The 26,307-nt window shown below is 40.5% G+C and overlaps 1 protein-coding gene across 6 annotated transcripts in view; it reads right to left on the reverse strand.

Annotated features, from left to right (window-relative positions):
* rbfox3a (RNA binding fox-1 homolog 3a) overlaps positions 1 to 26,307 on the reverse strand; it is a 444,039-nt gene that overhangs the window by 312,842 nt on the left and 104,890 nt on the right. For all 6 annotated transcript variants that reach the window (XM_072666971.1, XM_072666970.1, XM_072666968.1 and 3 more), the window contains one exon: positions 15,776 to 15,827. The gene's annotated coding sequence lies outside the window, so the exon portion shown is untranslated. The remainder of the gene's footprint in view (positions 1 to 15,775; positions 15,828 to 26,307) is intronic.

Genomic DNA, 26,307 nt, shown 5'->3' on the forward strand with positions numbered 1-26,307 from the left:
CAATGGCACCATGCCTAATGCCAGGCATGGGCCAGATATAAAGGTATAAAGCCCCAAGCATTGAGCTGTGAAACAGTGGAACTGTGATCTCCAGAATGATGGATAGAGCGCCGTACAATACTTTTGGGATAAGTTGAGGAGTTGGGGATGAGTTGGGATGGTGATTTCAACATCCTGACCTTATTTACACTCTTGTCGCCAAACACAATCAAAACCTCACAGCAGTGCTCTAAAATCTTCCCTGGACAGTAGAAAAAGTTACTTCAACAAAAGCAAGATCAACTTTTTCTTCTAATTCCCTTGATTTTGGAAGAAACAACGACCATTCAGGTGTCCCATTACTTTTGTAGAAATAGTGTATGTATATACATGTATACATATATAATACACAATAAATACACAACATTAACTCGGCTAAAACTCAGACAGTGCTGGTGTTTAGCCTGCCTTACAAGAACAACATGATTGAATGATGCTGAACAATGCTAAGACTGAACAGGCAGGTTGACAGCTTGCCAGCCTACATCTTTCTTAACACCTGGTCATCAGAAGCAGAAACAAGCTCAAAATGTGTGTGTAAGCATGAAAGTTTAAAAAAGCGTAAACCAACTAAATATTTTAAGTAAATTTCACAATCATGCCCTCCTTACTTCCGTCTGTAGTTTTGTGGTGGGGGACTGGGGGGGTGTAACCCAGTAGCTGGCTCCTATTTTCACCAATGCTTATTGCTTGCAAGATCCGCCAAAGCTAATGAGACCAGTGACAACAGTAGTACAATGCAATACAGTAGTATATGTGTCTACATTGTGTATAGTTTCTACATATTAAAGAATGTCTGGCCTGTTGTTCCAAGGAATTAATTGATCACTAACTTTGTTAAGGTGGAGTTTTTTACTCTGGATAGCAGATCATCTGTACACAGCTGTTATTGGCAATGGATAACCTAACATCAAGCTAACCTAGCATGCGCTGTGATTAGGAATGCTGACTGATTTCCAGTGGGTTGTGCTCAGGCCTAGGTCAGGTTTGGGCAGAATTTTGTCTGGCTATATATTACTGGCCTCACACTGTCTAATAAGCTGACATCAGCAGCAGTTTTAGAGTTACAGATTGTTTGGAACTTGTGAACTGTTTCGATTCCTCCAGTGCACACATTATTTGTTCCCCTGTATCTTTAGAGAAAAGAAAGGGGGAAAAAAACATGGTTAAAAAAAAAGAATCACAAACTGCAGACAAACTGCACACAGGCAGAACTTTTGAGCCTCCATAGAAACCTGTTTTTTTTTTTTTTTTAAAGAGCCTATGTTGAGAAAAAAATGGCTACCATCACTCCCTGGCTACCTCATTAGGTCTTTTCCCCCTTTTCTCTCCTCAGTACAGGCAAGTACGATCCACAACACTGGCAGCTTCTCTAGGCAACGCTTCCCTATGCTAATGAGCCTAAGCCTAGTGTTGACGCTGCAGGATGTGTTAGCAAACACTTAACCCTTTAAGGTAAAACACCACAATCCATCAAAAAGCCCATTTCAAATGTCAATTGGGAAGCACAAGCAGGGGAAAAAACAAAGTACTCTCAATTTCCTCTCACGGTATATTATATGTTCAAACCAGGCTTTTATTCAGCACTGAGCTGTGGACGTGCAGGTTCCTTTATAAAGTACAGAATATAGATGAATGATAATGGATTGCCAGAGCAGTTAGCAGCGGTTAGAAGAAGCAAAGTACAGATGGGCATGATAAGAGGATAGGGCATGGATCATTCATACAATCTGGAAGTGTCCTGAAAATGACCTTGCCCCAATTTGTCCCACTTCCTCATTAGCTATTCATTTCGAACTTATTTCAGTAAGCGTGTACAATCAGCCACTACCCATCACTGTAAGTTAGGATCTTCATTAATATTTAGTTCACCAGATGCTATCCTTGTGCTCATAGCAGGACTTTGGACAAAAAGAAACAGAATTCAGCAGAATAGCTGCTGCCTCCCTCGCTGAGCAATCCGGCACAGCTCATGAGGGAGAAGCCCAATTATCCCGCAGGGACGGTCTGCCTTCATTCGCAGCCTGTGTTTCCATCAAGCCCTGAGGAATCCCCCGGTCCTGCTTCACACTAACACCCAAAGCTGATCTGATTTAAAAGCAATGGGGGCTTTTGTTGTGGTGGCTTCAGATTTGACGTGCGCTCTTTTTATAAAGCTGCAGTGTCAAGTGATTTACTGGAGTCGGCTCAAAGGGAAAATGAGCGCTCATGTGTCTCAGGAGTATAACCAGCTCCTGTTTAGACTTCAGCTAACTTCACAAACACACCAAAGCCCGCTCTTTTAAACGATGCGTTGTCGGATCTCGGAGCGCTCTTTATAACGGAATGCACGCTATTGGCAAAACAGCCAGCTGGAGACGGCGGAACGGGGGAGACGATATGAGAAGAGTCAAGAGGACAGTATAGGAGTTCTGAGCCCGCAGAGGGCCTTCAAGCTGCTGCGGTGTGTTTCAATTAACCCACCCAAGCCCGACTCTGGCGGGAACAGCTATAACATGTCCAATTACACGTCACTGGCGAAGGTCAGATATCATTGTTTTTGCGATACAGCGTACAGAGATGGATGGCTCTGTTGATAATGTTTAACTATCTAATCTCACAGCAGGACGACTGAGCGCAAGTTTAAGCATCTCCTCTCCGTGGAAGCCCTCGGCTAAGCGAGGCACCTTATTATTAGCCATTGGCGCGAGTGTCTCTCAAGCATTAGCTCCCATCTCTTATGCAGTCTGCAGCCAGACGTCAGCGAAAATCACTGGGAAAATGAAAGAGCAGTCTTGCAGTGATGAAAAGAGTGAGCGAGGAGGGTGGGTGTTGCTGTTAGAGTTGTAGCGCTGGCTTTGTTGTGTAAGCGCCTCATTTAAAAGTTTCCCCTGTTACTGAAGTGAAAGACCCTCTCTCCACGCCAAAAAAAAAAGTGACAGACACTAGACTGAGCTGCTTTACAAGTGACTCGCAGCTACGCTTGATGAAAACATGCAGCCCATGAAATGACACAAAAGGTACGCTAGTGTAGACACCCTCTTTCATGCGGTGAATCCAGCAAGCGCTAGAGTGATCAGTGCCTCGCCGTGAACGGTCTACTGTCATCAGGCCAGCCGTGCCGAGGGAGAGGAACTGTCAGGTTTTATCCACACGCAATCAGAGAGAATCACTAAACACTGCATCCAAACAACTTCAGCCCATCACTCCACTACACTTGCTTACACTCAGGAACCTGCTGCTGGGCATATCTCCATCAGCAAACTTCTGTAGTGTGTGGAAAAGCATACACAGGATTTGATGAAGTGGTTTCATGTAGAGCTCTCAACTTCTCATGTAAAGCCAGGCCCAACACTTATGGATTATAATGAACACCAAGGACTTGTTTCCTAAAAAAAACATCCATTGAAAGGTTCTTTAATGAACCAGACAGTGTTCTTCTGTGCTATCGCTCCAAAGAATGTTTTATTTTCAAGAGAGTCTTCCAGAATCTGAGAAACACCAACATGCAGTCTTGAACTATTTGTCCTAAATATGTAATCTGAAATCTAACATTTGATGATGTCAAGTTACACATTAAGCTAAGACCATTGAGCACACTGATTTCACCCACTGAGCAGAAAGTTAAATCTCAGTGCGCCAATAACACAGTTCACTTCAGCGCTCGCAGCAACAACGAAACTTTTCAGAAGATCACAACATCAAAAGGCCCTCCCACAGCCTTACTAAGGAACGCCCAGGTATATTCTATCAAAGGGAATTGTTGCCAAAATCTTCAGTTAAGAAAGAACTGAGAGGACTCTTTCACATCAAAGGCTGCTACGGTGCTATTCATCTTTGTCTTTACATTTCTTTTGGGCAAAGACACAATCCTCAATTTTGCTCAAAACTCTTGAAAGACCATTAGCAAAATACTGTAAGCTAGAATAAATATTTATTAATAGCAAAATTCTAATCAGAATATTACAAACAGTTTTACGAGATAAACACAACAACCACCCAAAAAAGAAAGAAAAATATATTTGCTGCAACTCACTCTTTAACTAAATAGATGAAAACTAGGACTGTAAATGAAATCAAGGTTGGGGAAGTGTGGTACTAATCACAGTGGTACAAAAGAAAGAAAGTAGTACAACACATTAGCTTTGAGCAGGACACAAAAATTGTTTTATGTTTATTTAGGAAGTCCTGGGGAGCTTAATTAAGTCATTAGGCCCTCAATGACGTGTTAGGTTAGGTTAGGCCGCTCAAAATTTTCAACCGATAACAATTTGTATACAATGTGTAATAAATATCTTGTGCTAGGAGTTAACAACCATGTGTTCCTCTAAATTGCTGACTAAGGAAATTAAGCTAATTAATGCCTACAAGGCAGGAGAAGATTCAGCTTAATTTCCAGGGGAAATCAAGGCAAGATCTGAAAGTCCAAGAAAACTCTCAGAAACTCCAAGAAATGTTGGCCAGTAAACCTCCATATGCCAGCAAATAACCATAGAATGGTTTAAACAACACATCAGTGGTGGTGCACTGTTTAACTGTGCAGCATTGCTAACACAACATGTAAAATATACTATATAAGCCACATTCATTTAGTAAATAACTGCTGTTGACTGAGGAGGTAAAAAAAAACAAAAAACAAATATTTGGCCATAATTTCAAATTGTAGACATTCAAGAAAGCCCAAGAATATCACAGAACTAGACATGTTACCAGGAGGAGTGGATGAATATTGACTAAAACAAGAACAGAACACCAACTGGCTACAAACAACGTTTTGCAAGCTGCAAAACCTGCAAAAGATGGTGTTATTACATACTGATAAAAGTGCGCACACCACAATTGCTGTTTTATTGAATATAAAGTAACAGTTCACTATAGTTTACAACAAAATCAACAACAAATCAACAAAATATTCAACCGTCTATTTCCCCCTTCGTATTTGTGCGTGTGGTCATGTGCTAAGGAAGAGACCGACCCAACCTTTCTTAAACCAGCAGCACTAAATTTTCATTCAGAAACAGTTCTGTAACCATTACACTGAATTCATTAGGAGGTCATTTCGAGGCAGCTGTTATTCGAAGTGCTTCTCATGGAGAACTTATTAATCAATTTGTAATTTTATGATGGGTAAATATCTGTGCTGATTTTTGGCAACTTTAAATTCAAAATCAGAACATATCATTAATTCCTTTTACAATGATTTCTATGATTTTCCACAGGCTCCGTAACTTTTTACATACTGCACTGTCTCACTTCGAGAAAATTTAAGTTTTCCCAAAAGGTTCAATATAATCATCTGCCCTGAATCTGTTTAAATTGAATAAGCTAACAAGTCAAAGTCAAGTTGGTCTACAGGCTGGTCTAAAGTCTGTGGTTTTAAACTTGCCCTGTAATATTTTGTGACCGTAACTTTGAATCTTTGCTTTAAAACAGTAGGTCAGGAGTTAACTGGGCATCTAGAGCTTGTAACATTTTCAATGGTCAGTAGTGAGAGTATGAACGGCTATTACACTTTACAGCGAAGGTCAAAAGAAATGGCATTTTTCATCCTTTCTATGTGAAGCTATAAGCAATGAATGAGGGAAATGACTCATCTTATATAATGGAGATATTGTTATTCTCTTGTGCGGCTGGACACTGTGATCTTTACAAATTGGCCCATCTGGAATTTTTTCGCTGCCAGCCAAGGGTCAGACTATTACATTCATCTGCTCTGGAGTATTTACTAGATCTGTCTGACACTGTCCATAAGTGTGACAGAGGTGACACACAGTGGGCACGAAGAGCTTTTAAAAAACTTTTTTCACTACTGTATGAAGCCTTCACAAACCGAAAGCCTATTCACTTTAATAGCATCCTTAAGCACAGGATTTCAAGCCAGTCTGTGATAATGCTTCTGATAATACAAAGGATTTAAAGATGATTGGCTCGCCATGTGTCCACCAAGACAACACAGTTTAAAAATACAGGACAGCTAAAACTGCCAAGTAGGGCAAAACTGTAACACGTAATGTCTATTCAGGATACTGAATACTTGATACTGACACTTGATACTATCATACTGATACTGATACTTCAGAATCAGTTGTGTTTGCTAAAAAATGCTTGCTAAATGCATGTAGGACAGCTGTCTATACAGCTTAATATTAACAGGCCAAGATGGTAATTTTGACTGTTTTTATATTTTGACAACATAAAAACATGTATCCGAACCCTGGTTTTGATGCTGTTATAAGATCAGTATTACAGAAAACTCAGACAGACTCAGACAGAGAGAGTGTGGCAGTGAAGGTGGTGGAGGTTATCTTGGGGAAAGCACAGAAAACGTTACTACAGAAGCAACAGCACTGAATGCACCTGCTTTCGAATTCGTCTATATGGTTGTTTCAGGTCTTTTACTTAAAAAAGAACATTAGCATGTCAACTTCAAATGGTCAAAATGTTCTACGGTCATTCTAGTACTTACACCATTTCAGCCTTGCTAGGGTTACATTATTACATTGATTATAAATTAAATTTATTTATTTATATAAATTAATGTTTTTGATAATAAGTCCTGGTAAGATAGTAAGTATCAGACAGTAAGTCACACTTACTATGGTGTAAATACAATTCTCCAATAGAAATGGTCTAAATGAAAACCTAGTATTTTTTCCTCTCCTCAAAATGTTTTGTGAAGACAGTGATTATACGCATCTTTAAAAGCAACACTGGGGATGTGCAAAGCACTGGTCTTCACATCTAAGCTAACTACACTAACTTGTTATGTTACAGAATGCTCATAACAAGCCATAACGAGACGTAACAATTCTACACTTGCCTGTGTTTTTTGCATATAACGTCAAAAAATGGAGAAAAAAAAGAATCCAAAAGCAATTTCATGTATAATATTTGGCCTGTTGTGCTTATAAGTTTGGAAATATGTGTGTGTACGTGACTGTGCATGCGTGTATGTGTGTGGCGTCTGGAAAAGCACGTGGCAGCCCCTTTCGTAGCAGGGAGCCCTGAGGGTCCTGAGGCAGAGCGTGAGGGTTGAGTTAAAAGAGTCGAGGTGGAGGAAATTTCAAAGCCTCCCCTGCAGACACGCTCCAGCTTTGTGCATTTTAATGCTGAGATATTCAAATCTCCTAGTCTGCCATTCTTCACCTTCCTTTCTTCAGCAGTCCATGCAGAGCACTTCTGTCTGCAGCTAATGCCATGCTATGTGCGCAAAGAGAAGGCTAATTTAGGGAGGTGCTAGCCTCCTTCAGGTTAAAGGACCTTGAGATTTCTTTCCCCCCTTTTTTGGGCATTCAATGAACCCGAAGAGATTTAAAGCTAATAAAATCCATTTAAATAACAGCAAGAGAAAAATTGGAGGTTACTAGCCGTTCCCCACTGCCATGCAGTCTATTAAAGTAGGCATTCTTGCATAAAACATTGTGGAACAGAAACGCTGCTTCTGACAGCACTGAACTAGACTAGTGTTTAAGTCTCATAAGATTTTTGCAAACACGAAAAAAGCTAAGGAAAAAGCAGCGAACTGCAGAAACATACGAAATCACTGATGACTTCCACTTGCACCATGGCCAACATAGGGTCATTGTTTAATTGCCGTTAAGCACTTGCCTAATGCAACCTTGTCATCACTGGAGTTTCACTGCAACTAAATGAAAGTAGATTAGCACGGTAATTGTGTGGTATCTACTGTCATCTCTGCTGACCTGTGTCCTGTACGGGCCTGAGGGCAGCTTTTTAAGCTCTGGCTCGCCTTGCTCTCCCCTTCACACAAAGCCCCTGGTTCAAATGACAAACCAAGGGCTTCAGACCCACCCTCTGGTATAATTAAGGACAATTTGAAATAGGCCGGGTTATGCAGTGAACTTCTGCTTGAAAAAAAATTATCTAATCTAATATTTGCAAATTGTTGACGCATATATTAAATATAATAATGTTAGCTTTTGGCTGCAGTTGTAGACTCTCTCCCGTGCGGACAGCCAGGCTGGGGGCCGGATTAGTGATCAGTGGATGGGCAGAGTTCACGTCGCGCGTGGCACTGCATCTCTTTGATCACAGCTTTCAGAGCAAAGATCTGACATGATTCATAAACAGAACGGCGTTAGGGCGCAGCGGACAAGCGCTTGAAAATGAGCCTCCGAGCCACTGGAGTTCACAGGCATGCAGGGAAAAAAAGGAATCAGAAGCTCCAAAGACAGAGAAGAAGCGCCGCTGAACCGAAGCTAAGGCTCATGTTTTTTTCAGATCGGGAATCATGTAGAAAGGCGTGTCCGTGCACCATTCTTTATACTGCCATGATGATGAAGTCCATGCTTTGTACTCACTAGGGTAAAGACAAACCACATGCACAGTATATCAAGCCAAAGCCCTGCTTCAAAAACAGCAGTGAGATGGCCTGGCCCCTCTTTGACCCTCATATCTCTCACATAGGGGCATGCATAAATACCTGGAAACACGAACGGGATGGGAAAACTCTTATCGACGAATACAAGAACCCATTATTGGAATGGCTTTAGAGGGCCCATATCATGGATTTTTTTTTCCTAGAACAGTTTGCTGTAGCATGTAAACACTGTCAGGGTTTCGCGACATACCAATTCATATGTATAGAAATTCTGTATATGTACAGCAATGCCGGCAATTCAAGCTACAGCTTGTTAGCTCAGCCCGAGCCTGCTAAAGTTATTAAGAGTCTTTCAGCCCAGACTGCTCACAATACAGTGTAGTCAATTAAATCAGAGGTCTTTTACGTATATATGTCTTAAAGAACGACAGTAACAAAAAATAACTGTCTGTGTGAACAATCGCCACCGATGGTGTAATTTCCTCTGGCTAGGGAATTCTACATTCCTACAACATTCCTACAGCAATCAACAATAAGCCTGACAGACAGCCTGTTTGACTGTAAGGGAACAAAGGGAGGTTGGGAACAGTCGTCTAACTGAATTGTGAATGGTTTCGGCACATGACACTGTACCTCGCAAACCATATATGTGGACCCTAGGAAAATACAAGAAAAATGAAAGATATTGAGCCCTTTAAATTGAATCTACGAGACCTTTCACATGTTTAAAGCCCAATGGTTTAAAATCCCTGCCATTCCCAAGTGGGTAATTGTTTCGCTGCTGCAGACGGAGAAACTGTCGATCAAGTCTTGCTTGACCTTGTTTCTGTGTCTGCTCTGACCTCCGGAAATGTACGGCAAAGATGATATCACACAAAAGCAATACTCGCACAAACGGGCCCCCAGCTGCAAATTGATTCTGCTGCATGGAATTCGCTCCTGTCTCAAGGAAAGAAGTAGTGGGGGAGTGGGGAAGGACTTATTATTATTATTATTATTTTTTTGGTATCTTTCCTGCGAGTCAGCACAGAGATGTGATTTTTATCATTATGAAATGGCGCTCTGCATATGCTGTCGGGCTTCTGTGCTGGTGATAGATAGCTGAGCGACAAATAAGCTGTTGAGTGCGGCTGGCGGTGTTTAACACATCCTCTCTGCCGGGGCTCTGATAGCAGGTTCAATTGTCTGCGGTAATGGGCCGAGGGGAGCGGGAGTTGCCGTGGTGACATTGCCCGGAGCAGGGCCGCCGCAGCAGCTCGTCTCGTGCGGCTGCCGCCCCTTTGTCCCGACGGCAGCGCGAGATGGGAAGCCAGCAGACGAGATGGTTATCCCTGCACTGTCCAAAAGCTGCTGTTGTCCAATAAATCCCCTAAATTGAATTTAAAAGACTTTGAGATTGTGTTAGAAACTCTGTAGATGTCCTTGCAATGGACCGGGGACCAGTGGCCCCGTCATCTAATTAAAATTCAAGCTGAAAAAGAGTGTGCTTTGATCAAATCAAACTTTAATTAGCGAGGATAACCCCAAGCTACTTCCAAACCACTGCAAACCGGAGGAATCGGGGACATTCCTTCTGCTGGAAAATTCATCTTTCGCACGGGCCCTTCAGAGAGAAAAGCTGTAGCTTTCCATTCGCGCCCAGCGTTTTAAATCTCTGTGTGCATGAAGAACGAGCAAACCTTAAATCAGTGATGGTATTGATTACAGATAAAAGCATTCTGATGGATGGCAAAGGACATGATACAACAGGAAACCTACTGGTACATCACCACTGCTTATGGTGGCTTTGCACAAGCTAATGTCAAAGGTCTGACCAGCCAGAGGTGCCTGCAAAAATCAAATTCCCTCAACCTTTTGGATCACTCGAGCTGGTGCTAAATAATTGATGGGGCCAGTGAGTGGTGGCAGTGGCAGTGGCAGTGATTTGATTTCGGAGCCAGTCTGAATGGGTTCAAGATCCTTACAGACACCCTGCGGAGGGCCAGAGAGAAATGTCAATCGTACCTCATCTACAGACAGGGGCTTCACCGCTACACCGAGAGAGTAGCAATCTCCAGGCAATCTGCAGCTAGTTCACCATCCACATTTAATGAGACACACACACACACATACACACACACACAACAGCTACAAAGACAGAGGAGGGGGAAAAAGCGCTCAGCTGCCACAAGTGTCAGCTTCATCCCCCACTGTGGTCCATGAGAACATACTGCAGTCATATGATGAGAAACAAACTCTGGATAGCATTACGTTTGAAGTAGCCCATTGTGTTTTTCTTTGTAAGAGGGGGGTTGAGAGCCTATTTAGGAAAAAAAAAACAGGTTTATAGGCACTCAACAATTTAGCAAGCATTAAGGGCCAGTTTTCCAGTCAAAGCTCAGACTTAGTCCTAGACATTTTGTGTGAAGAATCCTCACTAATGGTGTCATTTACTCAAGTTAGGGAATTCTACTGCTTTTCCTCAGGTGATTAACAATAATTTGACAGACGGTTACATATTACATATAATTACTGCAGCAGGCAGAAGTCAAACAACCAATTTGATGTTAATTGTCAATTTAAAGAAGCTCTTTAAGCTCTTCAGAAAAAAAATGCCTGTTTTTACCTGTTTGTAATGAAATACATTTGTGTAGAAATCTGGGATGATTGTAAGCCTAATGTGGCCTAGTTATTTTCTGATAAATGATGTGTAATAATAATAACAGCAAAACAAAACACAAACTGGAAATACAGTTTGAGCATCCTTGACCAAATGAAACTTTTTTTATTTCAATTGAGATGTAGCACACATAGCTAACATATCTACAGCTCATCAAAGATCACTAAAACAATATTTTAGCTAATCCTAAAACGCAGTTACTTAGTCTAGCCTAAATAAATAAATACATAAATATAAAACTTTAAACATTTAGGCACCTTACAGAGTCTGAACTTAGTAACTCCCCCTCTGGAAGACATCACAGCTTGCAAACCCTAGCAGCTAAAATTATTTCAAAAGGCCTGTAGTGTTGGGATATTCTTGGCTGGTCTTGCATGCACAGGTTTTAGGTCTATTCACAACTGTTCTATAATATTGAAATCCGGGAACTGTGAGGGTCATTCCTTTAGGTAGTCCATGGTGGTTTTAAGGTATGTTTTGGATCATCATTCTGCTGTCTTGATGCAATTTTGTCTTGACTAAAATTGAATGCAAGTTCCTGACATTCACATGGACGTCTGATTTGCCTTTCTTACCAGCACACAAGTAGTTGTCACAGAGAGTCTTCAGTCTTCTTGGTATTGCAGATCTTGTCTAGGTCATCACTTCTTAACTCACCCTAACCCTTTTCTTAACACCATCCAGCTTACAGCCCATAGCTTATAGCCTTGCCCTGTCTTATAGAAATGTATTACTTTTATTTTGTAGATCTTTAGACAGTTGCATAGTGGAGCCAATGTGTGCTAAGCATCTAAAGAGTCAGAAAGAAAAAAAAAATCTGATTCAGTTGATAGTTCTGAATTAAAACAGGTGCCTTACCTTAGGCCCGAGACCTCAGCAAACATAAAAATAGAAATGCTATTTGACCAAGTGTGCTCAAACTTTTGCATAAGACTGTACGTGTACCTTTGAGAAATAAAACATTTAACAGTTTTACAGTTTTTTTTTTCAATATTAATAACCACCACATTTCAGACCAATATTCAGGAAAAAGATGAAGAAGAACTCAATTGAGTTTACTTTGGTAGAACATCCAGTATCACTGTGTGTCTCTGAAGCAGGTCTGTGTGATATCTGAAAATAATTAACAACTGCTTCAAATGTAGGAAACAAAATTGAAAGGCACCTTTGAGAGGCTTAGATGAATTTGTGTGAATTTGTCATTGCAAATTTCTGAAGGGGTGTCAAACTCCACAGCAAAAATGATGATTAAATGAATTATTTTATTCATTTATTTTCATCAGATTTGTCTACAGGTTTCAGACTACACTTGTTTTACATCTAGATATACAGAAGAACTATATATATATATATATATATATATATATATATATATATATATATATATATATAGTTCCTAAAAATTAAGATACCACCCTATATTAGCAGTTTCTCTGGTTTCACTATTTATAGGCAATGTGTTTAGGGAAATATTGGTGTTGTATTTCATAAACTATGGACAACATCTTCCCAAATTCTAAATACAAATATTGCTATTTAGAGCATTTATTTGAAATAACAACTGCTCAAAAATAATCCAATAACGCAAAGAAATTATTATAATAATTATAATGCAAAGAAGTTATTATTAAAATTTAAGCAACACAGTACTAATATTTGAAGTTTGAGAGTATTCAAAATTAAACTTCACTCCTAATCACAGCGTTCATTTCTTAGCAGGCTCGTCACTAGTTTCACATTGCTGTTGGGTGACTTTCAACAGCAATGCCAGCTATTCCATTCATAGTCTGCAAATTAGGTAGCTTTATTTGATGAAATGACTGGAACAAAATGGTTGCCATACAGATAGAGATGCAAATTTAAGAAAAAAAAAGAAAAAAGAAAATTATGTGTATATATATATTGATGTACAGACACATCAATTATTCAGATTGTCTAGATGTGTTATAAAGTACAAATTATCATTCTTCACTGCAATTCACACAGACTCCATACTACCAGATAAACTGCACACGAACACCAGGGAATTCAGCATAGTGATTGGCTAAGGCTAACCTAATCATCTCTAATTGGTAGGGTGATTCTCATTTATAGTGACTGACAGCATCGATCTATCTCAAAGGTAAGCCATCAGGCCTAATAAATAAAGGAACAAGAACAAGTAGTCACATACCAAATGAGCAGAAAAACTGCAATGAGACAGAATGTAAGAACAAGACCCCCCCAAAAAAAAGATGAGCACTTTCTCCTAAAACAGGCTGCTGGATATCGATGTGCGTGATATTAAATTTAAAAATCTTGAGACCCTAAATAATTTAGCTGTGAAAGATCACAGAGCATTTGATCCAGTTGCTGTATCAAAACTACATTAAACTGAGTAAAACTGTGACAGAATGGCAAAAATAACCTTGTGCCTTATCAGAACACGAATGTGACAGTCTCAGGGTGTGGAGAATTCTGGGGAAGGCTGTTGGTGTCTGCACGTAGCTACTTTGTAGAGATTCCAGTAAGGTTTTTGCTCATTGTGATCTTACAAGCTGCACAATTCATATGTAGTGTGCAATTTTATTGCAAAAAGAAAATCCAAATGATGAAAGCATTTCAGCACTTCAGATCAGTGAAATGTTGAAGTCTATTCAGAGGGGATAAAATCCAGTCATGAAGCAAAACCAAAACAAAGCAACGCTGAACCACAACAGGCAGTTCTCTCAGTTCAAGAGCAGAAAATATTCAGTCATTCCCTTAAAACTGAAAAGACGTCTCCAGATCTTCTGCTAAGCTAGAGTCCGCCATCCACACACACAGACGCATTTAGTTTGACTCTGGAGGGCCAGCAGGGCTCAAAAAAGGCTCAAGGCAAAATACATGACCAGAGTAGCTACTGGTGTTTCTCACGATTAAACCTCTGCCACGCTATCGCTGAGCCTTGGGGATCTTTTAGTGGAGGATTGCCTCAGGTAACAGTGTTTTGTCTGTACAGATTAACCAGTGCAACACCTCTCATCCAATTCTCCTCGGCAGCATTGTGACTCAGAGTCCAAGGAGAATTCCAGCCCTGGTCATGCTCCTCACTGCGAGTGTCACCAGGTCAGAGCTTAGGGCTTCTGGAGCACCTGACCTCTCTTCCCTCCCCTAGGGAACGCCACATTTCTCACTGGCTAGGGTGGGTAAACATGCTGGCCATACGCTAAGCAATCAGCAGTGTGGAAGATACTTTTTATTTTAAAATCTACCATGTTCATTTCATTAACACCTTTTCCATTTTCCCTTAAACCTTCACTTGACATTGCTTAAATATTATGCAAGCACTGCTTTGATTATAACAAACATTTTCCTTGAGGTTCAGACTTATATCTGAGCTGCCCACAGATAATCGTAATGTAGAAGAAAGTAGCCTGACTTGGAGAATTACGCTTAATCACAAATTATTCACCACCAGGTGTTTATCACCTACAGGCCCAGACCCAACTGTGCACCCCTCAATTGGCTTCCAAGAGATAAAGGCATTTAGTCATGGGGCAGGATGTGTAATTTCAAGGTATACTAAATTATGAAATAAATTAAGATATGCAAAATGTCTTCAATAAATTACCATGTGTATAAATGCAGTTGCCTGGAAGCCTTGTTCTGTAATAGAATCTTGGACTTTTCCAACCATTTTGGAAAAAAAAGAAAAAAATATAATAATAATAATAGATATTCTACTAATATATATATATATATATATATATATATATATATATATCAAAATGCTATTTTTGCTAAATCAAAGACATTTAATTTTGACTGCAAATGTTGCTGGTTTAGGTACCAGTGGCATGCCATTTGGTCTAATACATAATTTTGCTAGTTTAGATCATGCCATCAGCATATGATGATTTGGGAGGAGACTGAAGAGTGTGGAGAGAACTCAAAGAACTTTGGGTTGGAGTTGGCTTCTGCTTCTGGTAGGAAGCCAGCCCCTTTCTCTGATACATGATAAGAGATTTGACAGAGTTCAAGGGAGGTGAATGGCTGTAAAGACTTGGATATGTGAAAAAGGTAGAGATAGTATTTTTGGTGTGTTAGATTGGGAGGAGGGGCTTTGGGCATGTTTATCCTCCCATTTCTTTTTGTTGTTATTTAATACCATCACGTAATATTGATTAAGAGTTTGAGCAAAGCAACACTTATCACAATACAAATGATGCCATGAAGAAAAACAATAAACTCTCAGTAACACGGTCATGCAGTGGTTCAGCTAACCAAAACATTATATACACTGTATCATCATATTAGCATATTTAAAATGACTTACATGTATGCAATATAAAATATAGATCATCTAGCATTCACTTTAACACTTAATGGTAGTATAATAGCAGAGTAGATAATGCAACACTAAAAGTTATACTGAAACCCTCTTATATTAAAATATTAGACACTTCGGGTAATTATAGGAATAGTTACTACACTCTTTCAGTACTTCAGGGAGAAGTCTTTGAGAGCCTGATAATTATCCCCAAATACAAAAAAAACTTCCATGCTGTTCCACTGTACAGCAACTGTCTTTTGCAGAGCAATTCTCACAGCACACCTCCTACACCTTCAAGACACACCACAGTGAAGGAATTTCCCTCTCCTTCTTCCTCTACATCTATCTCTCATGCATCACACTCTTTCCTCTATGGAGCTAAGAATCTGTAAAACCCGGAAAGACAAGCTCAGCCATGGAGATTTCTACACCTAATCAGTCAAATTAGCATGAGAATACTCACTGAAGGGAGAAAGGGCCAGGCAGAGCGTGGCGAGTAACTGTGTCCGATCAACCTGCATCAGAAGAGGGAGGTGGGAGAGAGGGAGAGAGAGACAGAACAGCCAGCTGTGAAACCATGAAGTCAGGAGAGGAGGGAAAAATGTCAACATATGTACAAAAAAAAACAAAACAAAAAAACAGCCACCATAAGAGTCTGTACATCAGTGGGAAAGAAAAGAAGGAATGTTAAAAGTGAGGGAGTGAGAAAGACCTTTTTAACGTTTGGAAAACATAACCCATAATACACTATTATATAATATACTAACTGTTGCCAGGCTGGACAAGCTTTATACATTCATTCATGACAGACTATGGCAAGTATGATTATTAGAAAGCATGATTATTTTGTATATCTGTGAAAAGTAAGTTAGATAGGGTGCATTTCTTTTGGTCATGTAATCGAGCTCACGTAAATATAGCAGTACATTTATTGCTGACATTTCCACTATTTTCAATTTGATCATCTACAGCAACACAGTCCCTCGGCCCAGTAGATAAAGGCGCTTCCACTATGATCCTGCCCACTATGGTCACGCTGCTTTCCATCAGCAGCCGGAGTCTGAGAGGGCACAACTGGCCTTGCTCTTTTAGGGGTGGGTTGATGGCACTTCCTCCCCACATCAGTCCTAATGTGTTGTTGGTGAGCACAGGCATCTGTTAGCTATTGTATTGCAGCAAGGGAGCCACACTTTCCTCCAAGCGTGTTGGCTACCTAGCAATGATGCATCAGCGGCAGTTTGAAAAGAGGCAGTGGCTGGCTTCATATGTGGCAGAGGAGACATGTGCTAGTCGTCACCCTCCTAGTGATGGGGGCATTGCTAGCGATAGGTGGGGTTCACATGAAGAAAGATTGGGTAAGTGGCCTTCAAAACTGGGTAGAAAATGTAAACTGGGGGTACAAAATGTAAATGAATGACCCATAGTCCATCTCTAGCAAAGCATTAAACTTAAAATGCAATGTTATGTAGCTTATAAAACTGTTCTACTATGGGACATTTGGTCTGTAAAGCCTGTCCAAACTCATAACAGTAACAATAAAAAAATGCAATTATAGGAGGAAAGTCCACTAAAACTCTTTAGAAACAATTTAGTAAGAATAATTATATAAATAATAATAATTATTTAGAATACTTTAGGACTTTGACACAATGGCATTGTCATCACATTGAAATCTTCAGATAATGGCTTATATATTTAATGTTATATTTATTGTGCTCTGGAAGAATAGATAGTGTAGGTGATGTTGGACTACTGGATCAAAATTATTACTTTTTTATTCATTTGTATTGTTTTTGTAAACCTATACTAATAAATGTAACATTTATAGGTAAAGCTAATTTATTAATTTATGTAACATTCTTTGTGACATTCAAGAATACAACACTTTCATATGTATGTATGAGTGAAGACAACCTGGCAGGCAGCAATGCTAAACAACACCAAGACCAATCACTCGCTCGACTGTTCTCCACTTAAAGCGATGGCGAAGTATCTTTGGTAGTTACATTAGCGTCTCATGGGAGCAGTTGCTGCTAGAGGTTCCGCTGTTGTAATCACTGCTTGTGACTGAAACTTGCCTTTTTCTTTGTGGCTGCTTGGCTCTCTTGTGTGGTACGAATTTGTGTGTGTGTGTGTGTGCTGTGTTCCAGGCATATGCCTCTATTAATGCAGCTTCTGTCAGATCAGCTGCTCCTCCAGATCACTCCATCTCCGATCTCTCACTCCATGTCACAATCGCGAGCGGCTACTCTTCATCACCAACACGAGCAATCTGGAGATCAACGCGCTGCGTGTGTGTGAATCCCAACACACTCCTTGCTCTCTCTATTCCGCCCCGCTTCCCATAGCTCCCTCTCTCTTTCCCTACCAGTGACAAAAGCAAAAGCCTGTGCCAAAAAAATCCTACCCCAAAAAAGGCAACAAAATCCCCCTGGCCTTATCATCCCCTGCCTGGGCTCTCTGTTCTCTTTCTTTCTCTCTCTCTCTCTTTCTCTCTCTGTCTCTCTCTGTTACTCTCCATCGCACCCTCCCCACCCTCGCTGCCTCCCTCTCCCTGTAAACGGCTTTCCTCCGAGCGGAGATTACCTTGACCAGGCTCTTCAGAGCAGCTTCAAAAGACCCACAGTGTGCTACCAGGCTGGATTACACCCCCCACACACACCCCACCACCCCACGCCACCACCCCTGGGCAAGGAGGGGGAGGCACAGAGGGATAGTGGCTTGGAAAACGTTCACTGAATTTTGGAAGGAAAGGAAAGGGAAAAAAACAAACACACACACACACACACACACACACACACACACATAGGGGATGCTGCGGAGGTGTGACACACAAACACCTACCATGAGTGGGACAACAAAAACTGAGCTTTTCCGTTCGCTCCGTATCAGTGTCCACACACATCCGCGTGGATTCAGGATTACAGTACACTGAAGAGGCTCGAAGGGACACCAAGTGCTTCTATTTAAAGCATGCTGAACTTTGCCAGCTTGTCACTCTCAGTCAGGTTTGATACGAGCGTTTATGTCTTTTTTATCTGCTGACATACAATGTACGATCATTTAACAACTGTGTGGATAAACACTGCAGTTCAACCTGCTGAGTGTGTATTAAGGTCAAAAAACATGCCACTTTTTATCCCCATTTTAATATATATAATGTGTGTGTGTGTGTGTCTGTGTGAGGTAAAGCTGATCAAGGTACTACATGACCAGAGGGTTGTGGGTTCCACACCCGCATCCGCTAAGCTGCCAGTACGCACACATGTATGTGCAGATGGCCAGCAGGGTTGTTTTATATGCCCATTCATATTTACTATGGCATTAATTATAAGGCTGTTAGCAAGCTACAGTAAACTAGTTCTCTCTAGTTCTCATTTCCAACATGGCTGTCATCACAAGCATACTCAGGTCACATGCCATATCCAACAGCCAATCAAATTGCAATGGACAAAATCCTGGAAATTCAGACCAATTTAACTCGCAATACATATCAGCCCTGTGTCTGAAACGTAATGAATGCTGCCTACTCAGGCAGTGTAGATGTATCCTTTGTTGACTTACGTAACCCATGATCCTCTGGGTTAGCACCAACTCGCTTTGACAGAAAAAGCACCATGGCAGAAGCAAGCAGCAATGTGTAAAAATGTTATTTACAATTATTTCTCAGTAATATTTTATTTCTAAGGAGAAATTGTTGGTATCATAGTCATATTTGGCTTTTTATATCTAACTATCTTAATTAGCTACGCCACCAGCTGACAGTACTTATCCTGGCGGTATCCTGGCAATGTTATGGCGTATCGCTGACATCGAAGTGCATCTCAAATGTGATTAGGCTGTAGGTGCCTTTATCCCAATGCTGCCTTCTAAGGTACTGACTTATGAGACAGTATAGACAGCAAGGCTTCAAGGCAGCTGCCTTCTGTTTCGGACACAGCCACGGTGCTCTAATTTGTATGGGCTGTGACTTCTATGGATACAACATTACAGCACAACACAATTTGCTGTGATGTAAAAAATGTGACCATGTACTTTACGTGAAGGGGTGTATGGCATCCATACTACACCCACAGATGTGTTTCTGTAGCCAATGCTGCGAGGTTGGAGAAGCTTCTTAGGATGTTGGATATTTTGAACCAGACACCACATTTATGTAGTGTCTCTAAGCCAAGACTGAAAGCATGTTTAATTTACGCTGAATGAGATTTATGCTAACACTCTGTGAATCTTGCCCAACCTAGCAACAGTTGCTACAACAGAATACATTTATGGGCAGAGCATGGATAGGTCAATTGCACTGTTTGAACACCAAAGGTCACAAACAAAGTAACCCACACCAGCACGGTCAATGTCATTTGTCACACTCCCAGCTCTGGGCTTGTCACACCCCAGCTCTGGTCATATTAGTAATGACACGGGCCCCGTCATCATTTCTCTTCATGTATTGTGAGAATTGCGTTACTGGAATTGTGAGCTGAGTTTTTGGTCACACCCCTACTTATTGGTCACCACTGCAGGTCACTGCAGAATCCTCTCTTTAAGATGCATGTTTTTTGATGGGCATCTTTCATACTGTGAACTGGAGGTCTCCTACCTGGTTTGGTGCCCTCTCCTTCTCTCTTGCTTAGATGTGTGACTGGTTGGTCTGTGGGTGTTGCGGGCAAGTTCAGGCACATACACACATTCACACACATGCACACACATACACACTCCCCACCCCCCTTGCTCCCTGAGCATGTCCAATTAGAGTAAGGTCGGCTCCGGCAGCAGTGTGCACGGCAGCCACTTATTCTGTTACCGTTGGGCGATCCGTCACGCTTGGCTCTGGCTTTCTTTATTTTATTCTTCCTCCCAAAGGGCAGTGGCTAACTCCATCACCGGGACAAATGACCCATCAGTGCCACCATTCATCAGCCACCAAGGAATCACTCGCCTCGACCCAGACTCCTGCCCAGCCCTTCTACCCGCTGCCTCCGTCCCAAATGCCACCGCTGCTCTATGTCCCACACACTGAAACACTGAAACCCTGCGTATGTTTGAGGCAGTAAGAACAAGCGGACTACTCACCATGCTGCTAAACTGCATTATAAATCTCCTACACGCACACACACACGACACAAATTCACACACCACACACACACTACCCCAAAATAGAACCACCTCGCTGAGACATGTGGTAGATAATGTCTCCTCTGTAAAGCTTTCGATTTGGTTGTCAGTGTGCTTTTGAGTGGTTTTGTTTTTTAGCTGTTCCAAAGCCCACACCATGTTCACACCTCCGGCAGGAGCAAGGGGGAGATCTTTATGTAAGTGATGAGGAAGGGAGCAAATGAAATCACTCTAATTTGGCTGGGAGCATATAATGCATGTCCTGTTTAATGGAGAGGGCCGACTTTCCACTGCTCGCTGATGAGCTAGGTGGGAGCATTCTTATTAATTAAGACAGTCTAATTTCCATAAGTCAAAACAGCCAATGAGTGAAATAAATCGGCATTAAAAAAAAAAGAAAGAAAAAAAAAAAACTGGGGAAGGAAGCGAGAGACTAAGCCCTGACAGATGGTCTTTCATCATGAATGGCTTTATGAAGAAAAAAAAAAGTAAAAAAGAGAAAAAAAGAAAAAACATGTTTACTGAGAAAGGAGCTAGCACTTTGTCTTCTCCTTTCCTTAATTCTGAGCAATTAAAATATTTTTCTTCAATACCACAAAAAAGCATATGGGGGCATTACTCATTTGGTGCTGTTTTGCCAATGTAGTTTCCATGGCAACCAAGCAACGTGGACTTGCAGCGAGGCACAATTCTCCGACTGGTAGATAGAGAAACACCGGCATAGCCTCGGGTACCTGGGACTCGAACTTTGACTTCTCTCATCTATATGTGGTTGGGGTTAAAGTACAGCTTCTATTTAACAACGATCCTTTTCCTAACACAGAATACATTAAGCCTACCTGATGACTGGCTATTTTTACAACAACCTGAAATAAACCCTGAGATAAAAACCATCCTGCTTTGGCAGGCCGTAAAAGGAAGAAAAAAAAAGAAAAAGAAAAAGCAACAGTGCACTAATACTAAGCAACATATGGCAATACAATCTTAGGCATCTGTTCTGTCTTTGGACTGTTAGCGATGTCAGCTGGGGTCATCAACCCTGGACATTTAAATCAATTACACATCTCTAGGAGGACGTGTTGTACTCGGGATGCATGCATGCACATTCAGCCAAGCAGTCCTAGCTGCAAACCAATGAGCAAAGTTTGCAAACAAGAAGCAATCTGAATGCACTATTGGTCTTTACAAAGATCTAGACAGTAGGTAAGTATGTCTGGCACAGCAGACTCACCACTACAAACAAGTCCAGCTACATAGCAGCTGAAGACCCTCCACCTGCTGTTGTCAAGGTAAAACGTCAATGTAGAGAAATGTATTGAACCAACTTGCAACTTTTTTTCCCATCTTGCTAGGGAATAATTCATGAAGAGGCAGTAGAATAAACTCAAGGCCGTACTAATTCTGCCCAAGTTGAACAGGTCTGACCATGTTTGCCTTTTTGGCCATGGATTGGAGTAAAAGGGAAAGAAACAGAAGGGGTGAAAGTCCTGAGATGTTAGCAGTATTCTAGGCCTTGAATGTTTCCATGATGATGCAGGAGAAACCTGAAGAGCAGATTCAGTGAACCGAATAACGTCTGTCTGAACTGAAATGATGAAACCTTAAAAGTCAGTCACAATTAAACAGAAATAAAAGAATTAGCAATGAAATCTTAATTAGTAAAATGCAATCAACTACTTTTCACACTAATATAATTATGTGAAAATACAAACAAACAAATTTATGCTACTTGAAGATACATGAGTATGAGTAAATGGTGACATGATATCGGTGGGCTAAATAAATGCACTGAAATTAAAATGATATGCTGGTGAGAAGGCATAGCAAAGCATTCAGAGGCGCAACCACTGATTTTCACAGAAAACATAGAATTACCCCATGAACATGGCTTTTATAGCCTATAAGAATGGATAGAGTCCTAGCACATGATTAGTATTTAATAGAAACTGAAGCACCAGCAGGCAACAATCACTTGTTTGCTTTTATTAATATTTACACCATAAAATGGCAATATATAGCAAAACAGAAATAATGTGCCCGCCATAAGAAAACGGCGCACCCCCTACTAGTATTGGCACTCTGCGCATCAACAGGATGTTTGTTAAATCCAAGCTGAAGAATGGGGGTGGCAATGTTTGCTGATATCAGAAAGCATGACATAGTCTGTCATGCGATCACGATGAATATGCTGAGCACCGTCACACCCAAGGACGTGCTTTACCGGACAAGATTTTGGGTTTCAGGATTGCTCACTCCTTCATCAGGCAATGCTTCGAACATCAACCAAATCATATCAATCAGCCTGCTAGCTTGGAGGCACCGCGCCTTAAAAAGTGATGTGCCAATTCCAGGACTGTCAGACATGATTTATTAAAATATCACCCTGACAGAATTAACAAAGGGAGATGGCACCGCCTCACTAGTTACAAGTTGTAAATAACATATGCGCAGGGGATGCCAAGCAAGTCTGGAAGACGACAAAACTCTTATAGATATTAATATTTTCTTTCCTTGTCATTGGTTATTTATTTGCTGCCGTTCCATCCGGCTTACCTCTGGTATTGAGGCGATCCATCCTTCTGGTTTTACCTTGCTGAACAACAGAGTGGTTGTTTTAAGCATTTGAGGGAGCGGGAGAAGTAAGCATCCAAGGTTTGACTCTGGGGAGAGGCACCTGCTCATTAGACGTGGGTTTTTGAAGGTGGAACCCACTGGGCTGGCCTACATATATACAGGAGAACACAGCGGATCAACTAGCCAGGGAACTTGGCAATCTCCCACATTAACACCCACACTATTTCTCTCTATATACCAGAAGGGTGGGCAATATGACTATATCGTTATTGCACTGCATTATGTCAAGTTGCGTCAACTGCAGCCTTCATTAAAACATTAAAGCATATTAGTGGTGTTATATTGAATACAATACTGTGCAGTATGTGGTATATGGAATAATAAAAGGAAAATGACCAGCTTTTATATTAAATGCATATGAGGCAATATAAACCTTATGTATAAGGCTGTGTATTTCACAGGTTTCACAAACCCATACCTCAGAGAACCCAGCAACGTGGAAAACCAGTTTTTTTTTTTTTTTTTTTACTGGTCTGACGTCCTGACATGGTAGTTCCGTGTCACAGCCCAGGAACATCGATACAAGCATGTTAAGGTGGGCTGCTTTTAATAATGCATTCAGTGTCGCCGTTTTCTCGTGTCAGTACAGGTACCTACAGTGAAATTTACATTCAGACAGGCTGCAGATACAGTAAGAGTCCACTAACAGATGACAAACACAAGTAAGCAGAACCAACCACCTTCTACAGCTTCAGTCATTGACATAATATAAGCACATTCTCAGTGATCCAAAGAGGTCAATTGAATTCTCTAAACCCACCCCCATCACTTGTGATTTCATTGTAAGCACAAGGTCAGACGCTTCACCCACCAAATTCCTATTCACACCTTCCAAAGCCAGAGAAGATCAGGGGGAAAAAAACACTATTTAAAGTTCTGATTCAAATTGAAAAGCACTCGGCTCCATATCCAAAATCCAATTCAATTGCAATTGTGTTGGGTAAATAAGGATGGATTGTTTGTCTGTTAGGAGGGTGTGCAGTGAGGATCCTCTGCTTAAATGTAAAGTGACAGATGTCCCATTCTCAGTGGTGGAGGACTACATCTCGCCTTAATGAGCCTGTGGAGAAAAGTCACCTGAATGAAGAGCAGATTGCAAAGGTTGGTCTGAAGGACAAGAGCTTGCACAAGTGCAAAAATGGGCACGTATTACCAAGTTCCTATCATGATAAATGACAGGGGAACTAGGAGCTGAAATAAATTAGTCACAGTCACTTACAAGTAGGTTCTTCTCAGATTTTGGCCAACCAATCACACTTTCTACAAGATACTTAAGTACATTTGTGAAGGAATAACCTCCTTTGTAACTGCTGTCACTCATTGCTAATTGTTTTATTAATTGCTGTTCTTTCCTTCATTCTCCTGTTTATTGCATTTTGTTGCATACTCTTACCTCATTTCTTTGCTATTAGTCATACTATATATTTGGCTCCCATGCAGAGCAATTAATGTGGACCAGTGGTGTTAAAAATGAGAAAAATAGAGAATGTTTGAATAATTAAAGCATGTTTGGATAAATAGAGCATGCAGAATAAAACAAAACATGCATTTACTTTCATAGTTTTTGTCATTGTTTTTCTTTCCTTTCCTTTTCCATGTATATATATATATATATATACGCCCCCAGGATTTACCAGGCAGGGAAAGGTCAGAGTATTGCAAAATATCTGTCTAAGGTTTAGCATCAAGTTTCTGCACCATCATTACACATCTGCCGAAATCTCTGCTGAGTGCAAGTATTTTCTAGCAACTCAAAATCAATAAACTATCCATGCAATAACTTATTTCTGCTCACAAAATAATATATATATATATATATATATATATATATATATATATATATATATATATATATATATATATATACCCCTTTTTATGTGTCTAGCATTCTAATTTCTGTTTCACATGTCAAACTAAGGAATAACTGATATAAAAATAAATAGATGCAGAGAGCGCTCTAGAATATGATTCTCCTTGCCTGTTAAGCATAACAGTGGAGGCTTCTGGCACCTTAACAGGAGACTGGCACCTTAAATGAAACATGGTACAGAGGGATGAAGGGATAGAGAGAGGGCTAATGATCTGTCCCCATGTCAATATCTCTGGGTGCCAACCTGCCTCCCCTTGGGCAAGAGCCTGGACATCAAACCTGCAGCTGACGCACCACTTTTCCTGAGAAGCCTTGTCTGCACCCCGCGTCAATACATTGAACTTTTCTACCAACTGTGGACCTACCGTCTGCAGCCTGATGAAATACTCCCCTACTTATTTAAACACCTGCCCAAGATCCAATAATTGCTTTATTCCAAGCGATAGCTTTGGCCTGTTCATAGGAATATGCTGTGGCATTCGCACTAGTCAATCTGCTTTCAAACAGGGCATTGCAAAGTGTTAATTAAATGTTCAATGGCAGCAATTGACAGCACACAATTTATAAACCCATGGAGCTCTAAGACCATTTCTGAGTCCTTATACCTTTTTCAAGTACAGTTAATATTTGTTATGCTAATTTATCTAGATCGATTTGAGTCCTCACTATTAGAAAATACTAGCTGGAATGAGCATTATTTGAGCATTTCATGACAAACTGACTAAAAAAATGATTTTTTTCCAAAATGACTGACATTTTGGTTTTGTTAAGACAGTCTTTAACACTAATGCTGTGAGCAGTTACTGTCAGGATGAGTTAAGTGATCATCTGAGTATATTCAGCCCTTAATATCCAATTTGATCCAGGCAATACCAAAATTGTCTAGATCTAATACCAATATTTATGTTTAAAAAAAAAATGTGCGGGGCATCTAATGATTTAACTTAGAACTCTCCATCTCTCACTCATTTTTCAAAAATTTTCTCGATTAACTACACAAAGTGAAGTGTCATGCAATTAATTATTTTTTTTTAAAAGCATAGCAGCCAAAATCCTGGTACTGTGGTAGTAATGTCCGAAAAAGATGAACTGATACAAAAGGCATAAACTAAATTCAAATAACAATTAGTAGCAAAGTTTCAATAAACAAGGAACTACAATTCATGAACCACCACCTTGCCAACTGTGATGCAGGGGGGTGGACCTATGATAATATGGTGTGTTTATTGGCAAATGATATGGTGACTTTATTCTTAGTATTGCATTGGTTGAAGGAAACATGGATTCCACAAAATATCAGCAAATTCTGTATGAAAATGTGCTTTCACATGGCTTCTTTAAATCCACTGTGGACTACCTGACGAGACAAACTGAAGCCA

The sequence above is a fragment of the Salminus brasiliensis genome, chromosome 22 (genome assembly GCF_030463535.1).
Source record: "Salminus brasiliensis chromosome 22, fSalBra1.hap2, whole genome shotgun sequence".
Lineage (NCBI taxonomy): Eukaryota > Metazoa > Chordata > Actinopteri > Characiformes > Bryconidae > Salminus > Salminus brasiliensis.